Source organism: Lissotriton helveticus, chromosome 7 (genome assembly GCF_964261635.1).
Source record: "Lissotriton helveticus chromosome 7, aLisHel1.1, whole genome shotgun sequence".
Taxonomy (NCBI): Eukaryota; Metazoa; Chordata; class Amphibia; order Caudata; family Salamandridae; genus Lissotriton; species Lissotriton helveticus.
Window position 1 is genome coordinate 800957419 of NC_136068.1, and position 16511 is coordinate 800973929.

A 16511-nucleotide genomic window follows, 5' to 3' on the forward strand; every position below is an offset into this window, starting at 1 on the left:
ACCCCAGCGTCCCAGACACACGGGTGACGGGAGGTGAACAGTGAGGGCTGGGTCTTCCTCCCTCTGTTCTTTTGACTCTCCCTCCCCTTCCCCCTTCCACCCACTCGCTCTCTGTCCCATTCTCACTTTCTTCCTTTTATTCAGTCTACCTTTCTTTTTCTCTTGGACATGGCACACATACTTATGTTTCTTTTTTGTCTTGCAGGTTTTGTACGCTGCTTCCGGAGGAGTCCCACCCACTAATTTCATGTTATACTGTTGTTTGTTCGAATAAAGTTGTGTTTCCATTTATTTGTGTTCTTTTAATAAAGGTTTTTATTTTTACCAATATATAAGTGAGTGTATGGTCTTCTTTTTCTGACAACACTTTTCTGTTTATTGTGAAAATCGGCGGTTGATAGGAGGTTATGAGGGGAAACATTTGTAATTTTGCGGTGCACCTACCAAATGTAAACCAACAGACTATTACATAAATGAAGCCTGGCTAATTCTACAACTGCAAGGGTTCTATGAGTGTATTATACCGTGTGATTACATAACCAATAAGGCACTGCCTAGGGCCACTGAGACTTCAGGGACTGGCGAGTCCCACCCTGCATATTCAAATAAAGCCCCGGAGAGTGGCGATCCCCGGACTTGAGTTGGCCTCGAAGCCCCCTGTACAGTTACTAAACAATGCCCAGGGACGTGGCGATCCCCTAGGCTGCGAAACGTCTCTGTGCCCGCCTGCGCCTCATTACATGGGAGATTATGGTCCCTAATGCTGCAGAGACCCCGCAATACAATAATAGGATTGGCCCCGGAACATTACCCACCAGGGGGCTCATTTAAATGAACGGGTGAGACCCCGCTTCATTTTTTTTTCATTTTTACCATCAGGATCTGCTTTATTAAAGCGATACAAGGTTTTCCTCCTCTCGCTTCAACAAGGCAAACAAGGATTTGCTATCACAGGGTGGAAGCCACCCTCCCGCCCTGTAATATCAAATATAAATGTCCCGCAGATGCACATCCCTGGACATTTTATGAGCTGCACCTGGGAGGTGGCGCACCCTAGGACCATGATGCATTGGTTAGTATAAACGCATACTAACACTACTTGCACACGTGTAGTACAGCGACCAGAGTGTAGTGAAGAGGCAGAGGAAGCCTAAAATCAAAAAATATTAATCCTACCAGAGGTCGGATGAAATAGTTCAATGAGCCGACGACCCTGGGATGAGTACAAACAGCTTCACAAATAAAATGAGTCTTCAGCAAAACGCAAGAAAACTCGAAATATTGGTGAGTGCTGCCTTCTTTTTACCTTCTCCCACTCGTCGCCAAATTTATGTAGTGAAGAGGCAGACAGCAGTGGATCCGATAGATATATTGCAGGAAAACAAGACAGCTTCAACAGCCACCAACAGGAGCAGACAGCAAGTTAACCGTCTTCTCCAGCACCATGTACAAACTCCCCAAGATTCCCCTCATGACAGCCCAACTTTCTAACATTACATCTTTACATTCTAGTAGCATTACATACTAACATTCTACTATGACTTACATTGGAATACTACACAGAGCACATGACTTTAGAGCAATGAGCTCATGGTTTCATCCACGAGTCTTGAGATCGGTAGGGGTGAGTAGTTCGCTTCCCACTCCCTGTATTGTATAAGCGCAAACTAACACTACTTCCACAGGTATGCTACAGCGCCCAGAGCACAGCACTTTACAGCAATGAGCTCATGGTTTAGGCTCACAGTTTAATCCCCGAGTCTTCAGACTTGTAGGAGTGAGTAGTGCGCTTCCCACACTAATACTACTTGCACAGTTGTACTACAGCGGCCAGTATGCTACAGCGCCCAGAGCCCATCACTTTACAGCAATCAGCTTGGTTTGATCCCCGAGTCGTCACACAGGTAGGCGTGAGTACTTCGCTTCCCATTTCCGGTATAGTATAAATGCACAGTAAGGGTTAAGTAGTTTGCTTCTAAATCCCTGTATGGTATAAATGCCTACTAACACTACTTGCACACATATGCTACAAAGACCAGAGAACCTCACTTTACAGCAATGAGCTCACGATTTAGGCTCTCTGTTTCATATCCGAGTGTAGCAGCATCTCATCTCAGCACCATGTCACTCTGAGCAACACCGCACTTTCAGAACAGTAGGAGTGACTACTTCGCTTCGCACTCCCCCACAGAGGTTACAGTGCTCCTATCCTCCTGTTTCCTACTCTTTTCGCCCTTTTTTTCCCTTACTCGTTTCAACAGAATCACAAAATGGCTGCCAACACTTTCTAGTTGCAATAGCTCACAGCCAATAAGCAGCAAGCTCATGCTCGTAACACCTCAGCCAATCAGATCGCAGAATTCCCAAATATCAATATCTGTAAATTTCAATATTTCTCCAAAACAACTGAATGGATTTACACCAAAGAAAGAAAAGTGTGCTTTCTAGAACAAGACCCTTCTCCCTAGCAAATGTGGGGTAATTCCATTCACCCGCTCGACCTGTAGCCTTGTCTAAAATTTCCTATGGAAATTAACATGAAGAAAACACGTTTTGGGACTCCCTTTTTTCTTGGCCCCCCTTGCTGAATCACCCCCAAACTTTCAACATAGGAGCTGATATGAACAAAGAATTAGTTTGAAAAATGTCATTAAGATTCATCAAACTACGCCAAAGTTGTAAGCAAAACAAAAGTTTTTCTTCCTATGGAAACTTGGTCTTAACTATAACTACCTCCTGTCCAAACACCAATACCTTTTTCAGCTGCCTTTTGGAAAATACCTCCCGTAAATGATTTCACCTTTGTTGCGTCATCAGGGTCTGCTGCAGCAGCATGCTTCTCCTGCGGCCGGGCATAGATGCTCAATATCCACAAACAAAAGGTTACCCCACTGGAAGAAGCCACAAGGTAAGTGCAAATGTTCCATCATTTATTTAAAGGCAGCTGCATGCAGTGAATAACGGAGGGAACAATAATGAAAGTTCAATCAGCCAGACCGGTTTTGGGAATCCTTTCCCTTCCTCAATGGCGTTCTGTGGATAGCAAACAGTTTTTAACGTGAACTGATTAGTCTTTAAGAGCCTGCTCCAGTGGGCGTGGCTGTATTCACAGCCTTCTGGTTCCTGTAGTGCACCGTTATCTTACTCAAGTGAGTCTGTCTAAAATCCCAGACAATCAACAGATATAAAAGCCCTCGTGGGTTTGATGTTCACTCCTGTCCAAACACAAATGTCTTTTTCAGCTGCCTTTCAGAAAACACCTCCCGTAAATGATGACACCTTCATGGCGTCATCAGGGTCTGCTGCAGCGGGCTTCTATGTAACGTCATCAGCAGTGAATTGAAGGGGCGCGAGTTATAGTCACTGAACTAACTATAATGGGGTAATTTCAATGGTTTTGTACGAGTGAAATGTCCAGCTAACTATAACGCCACTGAAACCTATAGTTTTTCAGTGAATTTCTAAGGTTTTTTAAATGCTAATTCCTAACTATAACGTGCCTGAAACCTATGTTTTTTTTCAGTGAATTTCAAAGGTTTTTTAAATGCTAATTTCTAACTTTAACGTAACTGAAACCTATGTTTTTTTAAGTGAATTTCAAAGGTTTTTTAAATGCCAGTTTCTAACTATGCCTACAGATGTAGGACATGTGAAGAAAGAAGAAAAACACACAGAAAAAAAAACCAAATAAAGGCAGAAAGAAGCAACAGAAGTCCTCAAAGACGAAGAAAAGTGGAGGAAGAATCAAGACATGTGCACAAAGAACCAACAGAGGAGCAGAAAGAGGCCTTGTTACAAAATCATCCTGTGCCCACAACTTTTTCAGGCAGGTACTGGTGGTAACTGACTCTTACTAACCAGGCGTAGAGCCAATGGTATGCTAAAAGACACTTAGAATACAGTGAAAAGACCTACATACACTAGGGAACGCTAAGCGTTGGGGTACCCCTGTGATTCGCATGACCTCCTTTGTAAGCCCCTAGTACATAATAGGGTAGGGGTATTAAAACTACCTCTTAAAATGCACCACGGGGTGCGTTTGCACACTGGTGAAGGAAGGGGGAGAGCCTGAGGTGACGTGTGCAAACACCCTCTGTGGACGTTTTAAGTTGGGGGGTGAAGTCCCCTTGAATCTTGAGGGTCCCTAGGGTCCAATTAGCCCACTAGGTACCTACAGTAAGCACCACAGAGAGATGTAAAAAGGGACACGGCCTAGACCACCTCTCTCCAATGCAGCGCAGTGGTGCTTACTGGAAGTACCTGGTGGGCTAGTTGGCCCCCAGGGTCCCTCAGGATTGAAGGGGTATTATTTCCCCAACTTAAAATGCGCCACAGGGCATGTTTGCACACGTCACCTCAGGCCCCACCCCTCCCTTCACCACTGTGTAAACGCGCCCTGTGGCCGTTTTAAATTGGCAGATTAAGTCCCCTTGAATCCTGAGGGTCCCTAGGGTCTAACTAGCCCACTAGGTACCTTCAGTAAGCGCCACAGAGCTGCGTTGCAGAGAGGTGTAAAAAGGGGCACGGCCTAGACCAACTCTCTGCAACGCAGTGCAGTGGTGCTTACTGGAAGCACCTGATGGGCTAGTTGGCCCCCTGAGCCCTCAGGATTGAAGGAGAATTATTTCCCCAACTTAAAACATGCCACAGGGCATGTTTGCACACGTCACCCCAGGCCCCATCCAATTCCTTCACCACTGTGTAAGCACGCCCTGTGGCCATTTTAAGTTGGGAGATTAAGTTCACTTGAATCCTGAGGGTCCCTAGAGTCCAACTAGCCCACTAGGTACCTCCAGTAAGCGCCACAGAGCTGCATTGCAGAGAGGTGTAAAAAGTGGCATGGCCTGTACCATCTCTCTGTAACGCAGAGCGGTGGCGCTTACTGGAAGCACCTGGTGGGCTAGTTAGCCCTAGGGGCCCTCAGGATTGAAGGGGAATTATTTTCCCAACTTAAAATGCGCCATAGAGGTAGATGTGGGAAAGCAGTTTGATATGGCAGGGCAGGAGCCGCGAGGCTCTCACCCTGCCATAGCAAACTACAGTGTCCCGGGGTGTCCGTAGCAGGCCCTGGGGGTGGCGGTCCCCAGGGCCCCTTTCCCAACATTTCCAAAGCCCTGGGGAGGTGGTGGTCCCGAGGCTGGGGGGTCCGTCACAGACCCCCCTTATTTTAGTATTTAGAGCCCGAGGGAGTTGGCGGTCCCAGGGGCATGTTGGGGTGCACGAGCCCCCCACACAGGTTTTTATTTTTTTTTAAACAAATGCAACAAAATCCCCGGAGGTGGCGGTCCCTGGCGCTGTGGGCTGTGTGCCCACTGCAAATATATTCTTAAAGCCCTGGGTTTGGCAGTACCCGGGTCTTGGGTGGGCATTTGAGCCCCCCCACCCATGTATTTAAAAAACTGCAACACAAGCCCCAGGTGGTGGCGGTCACTGGGGCTGCGGGGGGCGTGAGCCCCTGCAAATATATTCTTAAAGCCCCCGGGGAGGCGGTCCCCAGGGCTTGAGGGGGCCTTTGAGCCCCCCACCCATATATTTAAAAAAATGCAACACGAGCCCCAGGGGGTGGCGGTCACTGGGGCTGCTGGGGGCGTGAGCCCCTGCAAATATATTCTGAAAGCCCCCGGGGGTGGCGGTACCTGGGGCTGGGGGGACTGTGAGCCCCCCGCACATATTCTTATAAAGCCCCAGGGTGGCAGGTATTGCCCCGAGGACTTGGCCTACCCGGGGGCTAATTATTAACAAAGCGCGGGATCCCGCACTTTGTCTTTTTTTTTGCGGCTGGATCCACGCAGATGTGCGGATTTTGCCAATTTTTTTTTTTAAATGTTTTTGTCCCTGGGGGTCCTTGTGGGACCCCCTAAGCAGGCTTAGGGGGTCAGGGTGTTTCTTGTGCCTCGGTTCTACCGAACCACAAGATGGCTGCCAACACTACCTGGTTTGGAGTGTTGATGGCCAATTACCATAAAGCTTGTGATCAAGAGGGTGCCCGGATCCTGAGCGGCCATAGATATCAAAACTTTTTCATTTTGAATTTCTCAGGAACTACTGAATGGATTTACACCATTTAACAAAAAGGACTCTTTCTGAACCAAGGGCTATCTTTTTGCCAAATTTGGTGTAAATCCGTTCAGCTGTTCGAGCTGTAGCCGTGTGTAAACGTTCCAATGGGAAATTGCTTGGGGAAAACACGTTGTGGGACCCCCCTTTTTTATCATCCCCCTCTTGCTGAATCACCCTGAAACTTTCAGGATAGGAGCGAACCGGAGAGGGCCATACGTTTTGAAAATTTCACAAAGATTCATCAATCGGCGCCAAAGTTATTGGGAATAGAATGTTGTGATTTTCCAATGGAGAAAAGGTCCTAACCATAACTACCTACTGGCGAGCGCCAGTAGGATGGATATATATATATATATATATATATATATATATATATATATATATATATTACCTACTGGCGGTCGCCAGTAGGTATATATAGTTAGGATTTTTTCTCTATGGGTTTTTTGAAAATTCTATGTCTAATAACTTTGGCGTTTGTGGACGGAATTGGCTGAAATTTTCAGGAAAATGGCACATTTTGTTTCTGAGCAGCCCTTGAAAATTTGGGGGGGGTTCGTCCAGGGGGGGCCGAGAAAAAAGGGGGGTCCCAAAACGTGTTTTTAACATTGAGTTTTCCATAGGGCGGTTGGCCTCACTTTTAGCCCGAACGGCTGAATGGATTTGCACGAAACTTGGCAAAATTGTAGGGACTGGTAGCCCGATGTGCCTTTTGTAGGTCTCAATATATGTGCTCCAGTGGATTTTGAGAAATTAACGTTTAAAAAAAGATATATATCTGTAAGCGCGGACCAGGCAGCGCTCTGGTTCGCGGACTTTTCGCGCAACGGAGCTTTGTGAAGCGAAGCTGATTGGTTCTCCGGCGTCTGTCAACATTCCAAACAGTCCGTAGCGGCCGCCATCTTGTCTCTCGGTAGGATCGAGAGACAAGAGGAGGTCAAAACAAAGGGGGAAATAACTATAAGGGGGCATAGTAGATCCTCGCTGACCCCCTAGGTTTGATGTGGAGGTTTTAAAAGGGCCCCGCGGGGCAAAAAAAAAAAAAAATAATAATAATTGAACGGCTGAATGGATTTGCACGAAACTTGGCAAAATATTAGGGACTGGTAGCCCGATGTGCCTTTGCTAGGTCTCAATATATGTGCTCCAGTGGATTTTGAGAAATTAACGTTCAAAAAAAGATATATATCTGTAACAGCGCTCCGCTTCGCGTAACGGAGGTTTGCGAAGCTGATTGGTCATTCTGTCACTGGGCTATAGTTGGGCTACATCTGGCTGATATTTGGGCTACATTTGTTTTTTTGTGTGTCTGGCGGCCATCTTTGGGCTACATTGGGCTACATTGGGCTTCATTGGGCTACATTCGGCTAATTAGCAAATAGCTCATCGCAAACTAGGAATGGTAAAGAATCGCTATTTATTCCTTAAAGTTCGCTATTTAGGAAATGCAAATAACTTTGATGATACATATGGCGGTTCATCTCTAACAAGATAAGAAGCATAGGGATAGATTTATGATGACTGGCGCATCACCAGGGATGTGTTAGTCATTCTGTGCCGCTGTTCCGTCACCTATGGTGTGCTGCATTTACAATGCGGCGCATCATGGGGCAAAAACAGCACAGATGCGTGATGTATCTGTGCCGTAAAGGTGGCGCATTGCTGGAGTTGTATCGCAAGTGTGATGAAGCTCCAGCAAGGGTCGGGGGTGCCCCTGTCGCAGGGTTTCTGTTCTCACACAGAACTGTGGACAGAGGATTGGAACCTCGGCGAATTAGGGTGTCCCAAAACTCACGTTAGTAATCAAAAACTATTTAGCAAGCTAGGTACAGTGTCACATTGGATATAACAAACTCTCAATGTTTAGACAATCCAGAATATGAACTTATAGTACCTCAGGATACGTGGAACTCATGAACAGTCGGTCGTTATAGATTTCTTAGAAACCAGAACATGGAGTTAAGAAGAACAGATGTGTATTTGAAATGTTTATTTACTAATGCCGTCTTCTCAGGCGTAGTACCTTAGATAATAAAAGTACACATATTATCAGTAGCAAAATTACCAGCATAGTTACTAGTACATAAAAAGTGAATGGTGATAGTATGTTAACATGCTGTAAATGAATAAGAGTTAGCAACACTTATAAGCAGCCGCGGGCCGTGGAGGGAGTTACGGTGAGGCAGGGAGGCGGGGAGGGGGAGAAGCAGGGTGGAGAATACAAGTACACATATTATCAGTAGCAAAATTACCAGCATAGTTACTAGTACATAAAAAGCGAATGGTGACAGTATGTTAACATGCTGTAAATGAATAAGAGTTAGCAACACTTATAAGCAGCCGCGGGCCGTGGAGGGAGTTACGGTGGGGCAGGGAGGCGGGGAGGGGGAGGGGCAAGGTAGAGAGGGCTCCACCCTGCTTCTCCCCCTCCCCGCCTCCCTGCCCCATCGTAACTCCCTCCACGGCCCGCGGCTGCTTATATCTCACCCTCCCTAATACACATATTATATTATTTGCTAAGAAGGTCTCTTTGTGTTGGTTTAGGGCGTGCCCATACTTTAGTGTCTTAGATTTGAAGGAATCACATCAGCATACACCAGCTCTCTCTTCATGTGAACCGCATCAACTGTTGTGTATGTGTGTTCGGCAAAGCAATATAAAACCCGCCTCATGCCCAGAATTGGCAGAAGTTGCACTTATGTTATGAGTATGAAGTCGTGGAGATCAGACCTCATAACAATTCTGTATCGTGTTGTTCTTGAAACTTTAGCACTCGCTGTACAGATATAGTTTAACAAGTAAAGCAGATAGTAGACCAATAACATATTATTCTCATGTAAACCACGATGAACTACTAGGTGGAAAGCTAAAGCAACAACTAAGTGTCGTGTGCAGAAGTTGCAAAAAAGGAAAAATGGCGTTTAAACCGGTAATGAGCCCATGCTAACTTAACACGGTGTAAAGATATCCAGGACCTAGATGACACCTCCTCATGATCCGGAAACGAACTGAATAAGATAATAGAAGTGCCATCTCATGAGAGCAGATTGCAAGTTTATATGTGGACGGTCCGCAAGGTAAAGCATTAAAAACTAGGAAAATTCAATGCTAAAGAAAAATAAAACAGCCAAGTACTTTATCGAGTCTTAAGCCAATAGGCAAGGTAAATAATAAAAACTTGACAAATAAGTCAATGAATTGTCAATGAAATGCTAGTACTCAGCATATCAAACATGAAAAAGGTCTATGACATAACTGTGTATGCAAAATAAGCTGCAACAGCCTCCAATAGGAAGTCACCGTCTTCATCCGAAAACAGTTCAGCCATCCAATTTAAAAGCGGAAAAGAACATACGTGCTCTCCCAGCACCGGATCCTCTATCACCATCAGAGGACAGCTCGGTGGGTTTTCAAGAAAGCTGTGTTCCAAGAAAGACTGTGCTGCCGCCAGTAAATTCCAGGGACCAAGTAGTCAATGCATCAATGCCACAGCCATAATCCTTTCGCCAGGACAAATCAACTCGTGAGTAATGATAGGAGTCATCAGCTGATTAAAGTCGACGTCAGGAGAAACCGGTCCGCAGAGACACAAATCAATGGCCCAATCGAAATCACAGGTCAGGCAGTGAAATACAGGCTGGACACAGGTGAAGTAGGAGAACCGAAAAGATAATCCATATGCCGTGCTTAATATCGCCAACGGCATTGTGCCATAATATTCTAGCATGCGATTGCGGAACAGTGTCAGCAGCTGCAGGGTCGGAGGTTGCATAGGAGGGACATCCATATTTAAAAATGTAAAAAAGCACAAGAGCGTCCGCTGGTAATGCAAGTAAAAATGCCAATCCACGAACCAGAGTGCAGAAAATACAATGAAAGGGAGCAGGGATGACTCCAAAGATTTTCTCAAATGAAGTCACGAGACCACTGGTAACAACTTTAAAAAAGTGTGCCAGGGATTTTGTGGAGGATGCGTTAAAGATAGTCGGAAACATGTTGCTGAAATTGAAAGGCAAACCTGTGTACGGGTGTTCGCTATGTGAAGTACGAAAGTTTCACGGGCCGAACTCAAGGCCACCTCTCTCTGAGACAAAAGAGCTCTTATTCTTGCCATGCCGTTGAAACGTGTCCCAAGGTTGGTATTTGTGGCCAGATTGAAAACTCCCTATGTTCATGTGTGGGAGGAAATAGAACATTTCTGCAGCAAATAACCCGTTCACTTACTGTTACGATAAAAGGAATACTTTTAATTAACTCAGAACAATCTTCATTATTGAGCATCAAATAACTACCATTTTCCAACAACTTGAACGTGGGGATGATAGCAGGAACTGGCGTGCCTTGCAACACGCAAGCCATATTTGGTCGGTGTTTGTTGCATGAATCGTGTAACTGTATGTGCCTACACATTAGTGAATGATCTGGCGTCTCAGTGCATTCCTCTCCATTCAGATAAACTTCTTGATCATCTTTGAAACATCTGTATGTGTATGGAAGCGACCAGACCTCATGAACAAAAGCACTACCTAAAGGTTCATAAAGACCTATTGGTATATATTTCATACAATTTGAAAACTTATATAAAGCAAAAGGCAGCGTTATTAAACCGTGGATAAGGCATGTTGCCAAAAAACCCGCAATCCTCTGCTGATGATGTCACTGAGCATGTCATGAATGATGTAATATGTGACATCATCAGCAGTGGATTATGGGTAATAGTATCTCTAGTTTACTCCCCTATAGCTGTCTTTCTTTTAACATAAGTGTGTGTTTCCTTCCCTTATACTTACTGTTTTTGGTTCGCTTCCAGTTCGCGTACCAGCGAGCGAACTAGGAAGCGAACTAAGAGAAATAGAGGTTGGCACAGTTCCAAATATTGTACCAATTTTTTAATAACGGGGAGGTAGTTCTGAAAAGAACTTTTTTTTTTATTTTTCTGAACATTTTTTTACTGTTTTTGAATTTTTCGGAACAGTTTTATATTTTTTTGGGTTTTTCTTGGAGGGGGCAATGAAAACGATTCATTGTAAAGGGCTCAACAGGAGCAACAAAACAAAAAAAAGAAGTATTTATTATTTTGGGCGTTTCGGACAAACTTGCATATGATAGTCAATAGCTCTGTTGATCAGAGTGATGCTTCTTTCTCCGTAGGAAATGAATCCATCGCAAAATACGCAGGTGTGTTTTACTTCACCAAATCTCATTTGTATATTTGGCACCATCTCCCTGCCCTCTGGTCCCGTTACTTCCGGTACAACAGATCTTCTGGCCATAATAGGGAGATTATCTAGGTCGTTCCGAAACTGTGCAGCACTGTAGTTGTTAGGATGCCACCTAGTCATATGGCGATGCATTGTGTAGTTTCCGAAACTGTATTTTTTGTCGGTCCCTCTGGACAGTCTATCTTGACATATAAGGCAAGTTACGTATCTTGCATTTACTTTTTTCTGACCTTTGGGAATTTTAAAAAATTGCCAAATGAAGTTTTCTTTCCGGTGAGACGTCTTGGGCTGCTCAGGCAAAAACTGCCTCTCTTCGTGCTCGTCCTCCTGTTCCTCTTCTTCTTCTTCTTGTTGAATTACAACTTGAGCAGGTGGTCCACTCTTCCTTGGATGTGGTGGAGGTGGTGGGGAAGCACCAGCTGAAGCTACTAAAGAAGCCATTGCTCAGTGATCACAAAGGGTCTTTCTCTCACAATGATGAAAGTCAGAGTGAGGAAAGAAGGAGGGATTTTCATCATTGGTTCTCAACCAATCAAAAGTGTTCATTTTAGATTATATGACCTAGTCTTACATCATTAGGAAACCAAAAGTGAAATGAACCAATGAAAAGTGTTATTACCAAGTCACATGACTTGCTGTGTTTACGTTAAGCGCTTTGCAGGGCCTCCCGGTTTGCTTCCAGAAACCTGCGCTTTGGCACTCGCTTCGCGTACCAGTTCGCTAACGTAGCACGTCATATGACGTATCACGCGACAACGTGAAACGTCATGCGGACGGGAGGCGTCACGATGTTGTTTTCTAACGCGGCACTTGCGGTAAAGAAACGTTTACCGGCTCGCGGTCTATTTCGCGGCATCAAGGTCAGCTAACGGGAAGCTTCCCGATTCGCGAAGCGGGAACGAAGAAAAAAAAATATTTAAAAAAAAATTATTCATAAACATATAAAATATATTTTTGGATTTAAAGAAGAATACATTTTACAGCTACAGATATTAGCTGTTAAAAAACCAATGAAATTCACAGAAAAAACCATAGGTTATAGACCATATATAGTTAGGAATTAGCATTTACAAAACCTTGAAAATTCACTGAAAAAACCATAGGTTATAGACCATATATAGTTAGGAATTAGCATTTAGAAAACCTTATTTTACTCACACAAAACCATTGAAATTCCATATATAGTTAGTTGCACTAACTATATATCGCGCACCCGCAATCCACTGCTGATGATGTCACATATTACATCATTCATGACATGGTCAGTGACATCACTGATGACATCACTGATGACATCTCAAATGACATCACTGATGACAACATCCAGTGACTGTATGTTTCTGTAAAGTTAAAATATGTCTTAGATATTGAAGAATGAGTGGATGTATAAGTGTCTGGATGAAGGATTTAGTAGGTGCGTGACTGACTGTATGAGTGAGTGATTAAATGTGTCTCACTGAATGCATGGGTTAGTGACTAAACTGTCTTAATTTGTGCATCATTATGTCTGTTGTGATGTAAACTGCTGCATGTGTTGATCATTAGCTATACGAGAGGCTATATGTGTTATTAATTGGTTGCCCAAGTATTTCTATGGGAGATTGAGTTTGTGTGGGGGTGGCTGGGAGGTGTGTGACTCTGTGCATAGATGTGTGAGCAGTTGATTCACTAGGTGTATGAGTTCAAGAGTGCATGTGGAAAAAGCTACATGGGCGGTTGACTGTGTGCATGAGTGTATTGATGAGTGAATGGATATCTCAATGCTACATGTCATAGTAAGTACATATGTAAAACACAGTACATGTGAGAGTTGGCATATATAAATAACTGTGCATGAGAGCCACTGAATGTGTGAGTGGCTGTATGGATCATTGTGAACTTGTATCAGGGATTGTATAAGAGAGTAAATATGTGTTAGTATATGTTTGAATAAGTAAGGTGTGTATAACTGTATAGTTGAGGAAATGGAGGTGAGATTGTTTCTTTGCATGACTGACTAGGTGTGTGAGTAACTCCATGGATGAGTGACAGTGTGTGAGTGTCTGTATACACTGAGTGTATCTAAGGTTATATTAGAGTCTGAAGAGGTTTATCGTATTAGCACAAGAATGATGTCAAATGAGATGTCATCAGTGATGTCATCAGTGATGTCATTTGAGATGTCATCAGTGATGTCATCAGTGATGTCACTGACCATGTCATGAATGATGTAATATGTGACATCATCAGCAGTGGATTGCGGGTGCGCGATATATAGTTAGTGCAACTAACTATATATGGAATTTCAATGGTTTTGTGTGAGTAAAATAAGGTTTTCTAAATGCTAATTCCTAACTATATATGGTCTATAACCTATGGTTTTTTCAGTGAATTTTCAAGGTTTTGTAAATGCTAATTCCTTACTATATATGGTCTATAACCTATGGTTTTTTCTGTGAATATATATATATATACATATATATATATACATCGAGGCTCGCTGGGGAGGTCCAATGCAAGCAGCACTCGAACACGGCTAAGCTTTTCCACAATAAAGCTTTATTCGGTATGCGGACAGTCTTCCTCAGTCCATTAAGTAAAGGCACATGACCACCGCCTTACGCGTTTCGTTTCCACTTCATCAGAGGCATCTGGGTCGAAAGAGGCATTCCGGCCACACACCCATATTATATAACCAAATCATCCGCTGTCATTCAGCTGCTCCAATGGGACTGTGTGTAAGGTTTTATGGGATGTGTAGTCCATTCTTACTGTCCATCAATGGATGCCTCTTAAATACATGCCCATTGCAAGCTCTCCTGAGCCCCCAAGGAAACCTGTACCGCTAAATCCACAAGACGCGTTTCATTTCAGAGCCCGCATTGAGACTCCATGACCCCTGTGGTTCTCCCATGGGATGGTGCTGCTTAGCGGCTGGACGGCCGCTTGATTAGAAATCGAGGCTCGCTGGGGAGGTCCAATGCAAGCAGCACTCGAACACGGCTAAGCTTTTCCCCAATAAAGCTTTATTCGGTATGCCGACAGTCTTCCTCAGTCCATTACGTAAAGGCACACGACCACCGCTTTACGCGTTTCGTTTCCACTTCATCAGAGGCATCTGGGTCGAAAGAGGCATTCCGGCCACACCCCCATATTATATAACCAAATCATCCGCTGTCATTCAGCTGCTCCAATGAGACTGTGTGTAAGGTTTTATGGGATGTGTAGTCCATTCTTGCTGTCCATCAATGGATGCCTCTTAAATACATGCCCATTGCAAGCTCTACTGAGCCCCCAAGGAAAGCTGTACCGCTAAATCCACAAGACGCGTTTCATTTCAGAGCCCGCATTGAGACTCCATGACCCCCGTGGTTCTCCCATGGGGTGGTGCTGCTTAGCGGCTGGACGACCGCTTGATTATAAATCGAGGATCGCTGGGGGGGTCCAATGCAAGCAGCACTCGAACACGGCTAAGCTTTTCCCCAATAAAGCTTTATTCGGTATGCAGACAGTCTTCCACAGTCCATTACGTAAAGGCACACGACCACCGCTTTACGCGTTTCGTTTCTACTTCATCAGAGGCATCTGGGTCGAAAGAGGCATTCCGGCCACACCCCCATATTATATAACCAAATCATCCGCTGTCATTCAGCTACTCCAATGAGACTGTGTGTAAGGTTTTATGGGATGTGTAGTCCATTCTTACTGTCCATCAATGGATGCCTCTTAAATACATGCCCATTGCAAGCTCTCCTGAGCTCCCAAGGAAAGCTGTACCGCCAAATCCACAAGACGCGTTTCATTTCAGAGCCTGCATTGAGACTCCATGACCCCCCATGGTTCTCCCATGGGGTGGTGCTGCTTAGCGGCTGGACGGCCGCTTGATTAGAAATCGAGGCTCGCTGGGGAGGTCCAACGCAAGCAGCACTCGAACACGGCTAAGCTTTTCCCCAATAAAAGCTTTATTCGGTATGCAGACAGTCTTCCTCAGTATATATATATTCACTGAAAAAACCATAGGTTTCACACATGTTATAGTTAGCTGGACATTTCACTAATACAAAACCATTGAAATTCCCCCATTATAGTTAATTCAGCTAACTATAACACGTGCGCCCGCAATGCACTGCTGATGACGTCACATATTACATCACTCATGACATGGTCAGTGACATCACTCATGACATCACTGATGACATCTCAAATGACATCACTGATGAAATCACTGATGACATCATCCAGTGAATGTGTGTCTTTCTGAAAAATAAATACGTTTTATATATGTATATCTGTAGCAGGGATTCCGTTCTCCTACAGAACTGTGCATAGAGATTTGGAACCTCAGTGAATTAGGGTGACCCAAAACTCACCTCAGTACCCAAAACCCCCTTACCGAGCTAGCTACAGTGTCTCATTGGTCATAACAAACTCCTAATGCTTAGACAAACCAGAACATGAACTAACAATACCTCAGGTCACGTGGAACACATGAGTACTCTTTCGTTATACAATCATTACAAACCAGAACGTGGAGTAAATGAGGACACGTGCACATTTGAAATATTTGTTTACTAATGCCGTTTTCTCAAACGCAGTATCTTAGATAATACAAGGAAACATATTATCAGAAGCAAAGTTATCAGCATAGTTACTAATCCATAGAAAGCAAAAGGTGACAGCATGCTAAAATACTGTAATGAATAAGGGTTAACAACACCTAATTCTCACCCTCCCTAACTAGCATATTATAATAATATCTAAGAAGGTCTCTTTGGGTTTTAGCAGGGCGGCCCCATACCTCAAGATCCTACTGTGAAGAGATCACATCAGCTTCCACCAGCTCTCTGCATGCGAACCGCATCAAGTGTGTATGTGTGCTCTAAGCAAAGCAATATAAAACGCGCCTAAAGCCAGAATTTGGCAGGAGCTACACTTATGTTATGTCTATGAATGTGCGGAGATCAGACCTCACAACAATTCTGTATCGAGTTATCCTTGAAGCTTCAGCACTCACTGTACAGACATAGTTTACCAAGCAAAGCTGATATCAGAGCAATAACATATTATTCTCATGTAAATCACAATGCTCTTCTAGGCTGAAAGCTAAATCAACAACTATGTGTCGTGTGCAGAAGCAGCAAAAGGAAAAATGTCGTTTAAACATTTAATAAGCTCATGCTAACTTAATACGGTATATAGATAAGCAGTAACTATATGACACCCCCCATGTTCCGAGCACGGATAAGATAA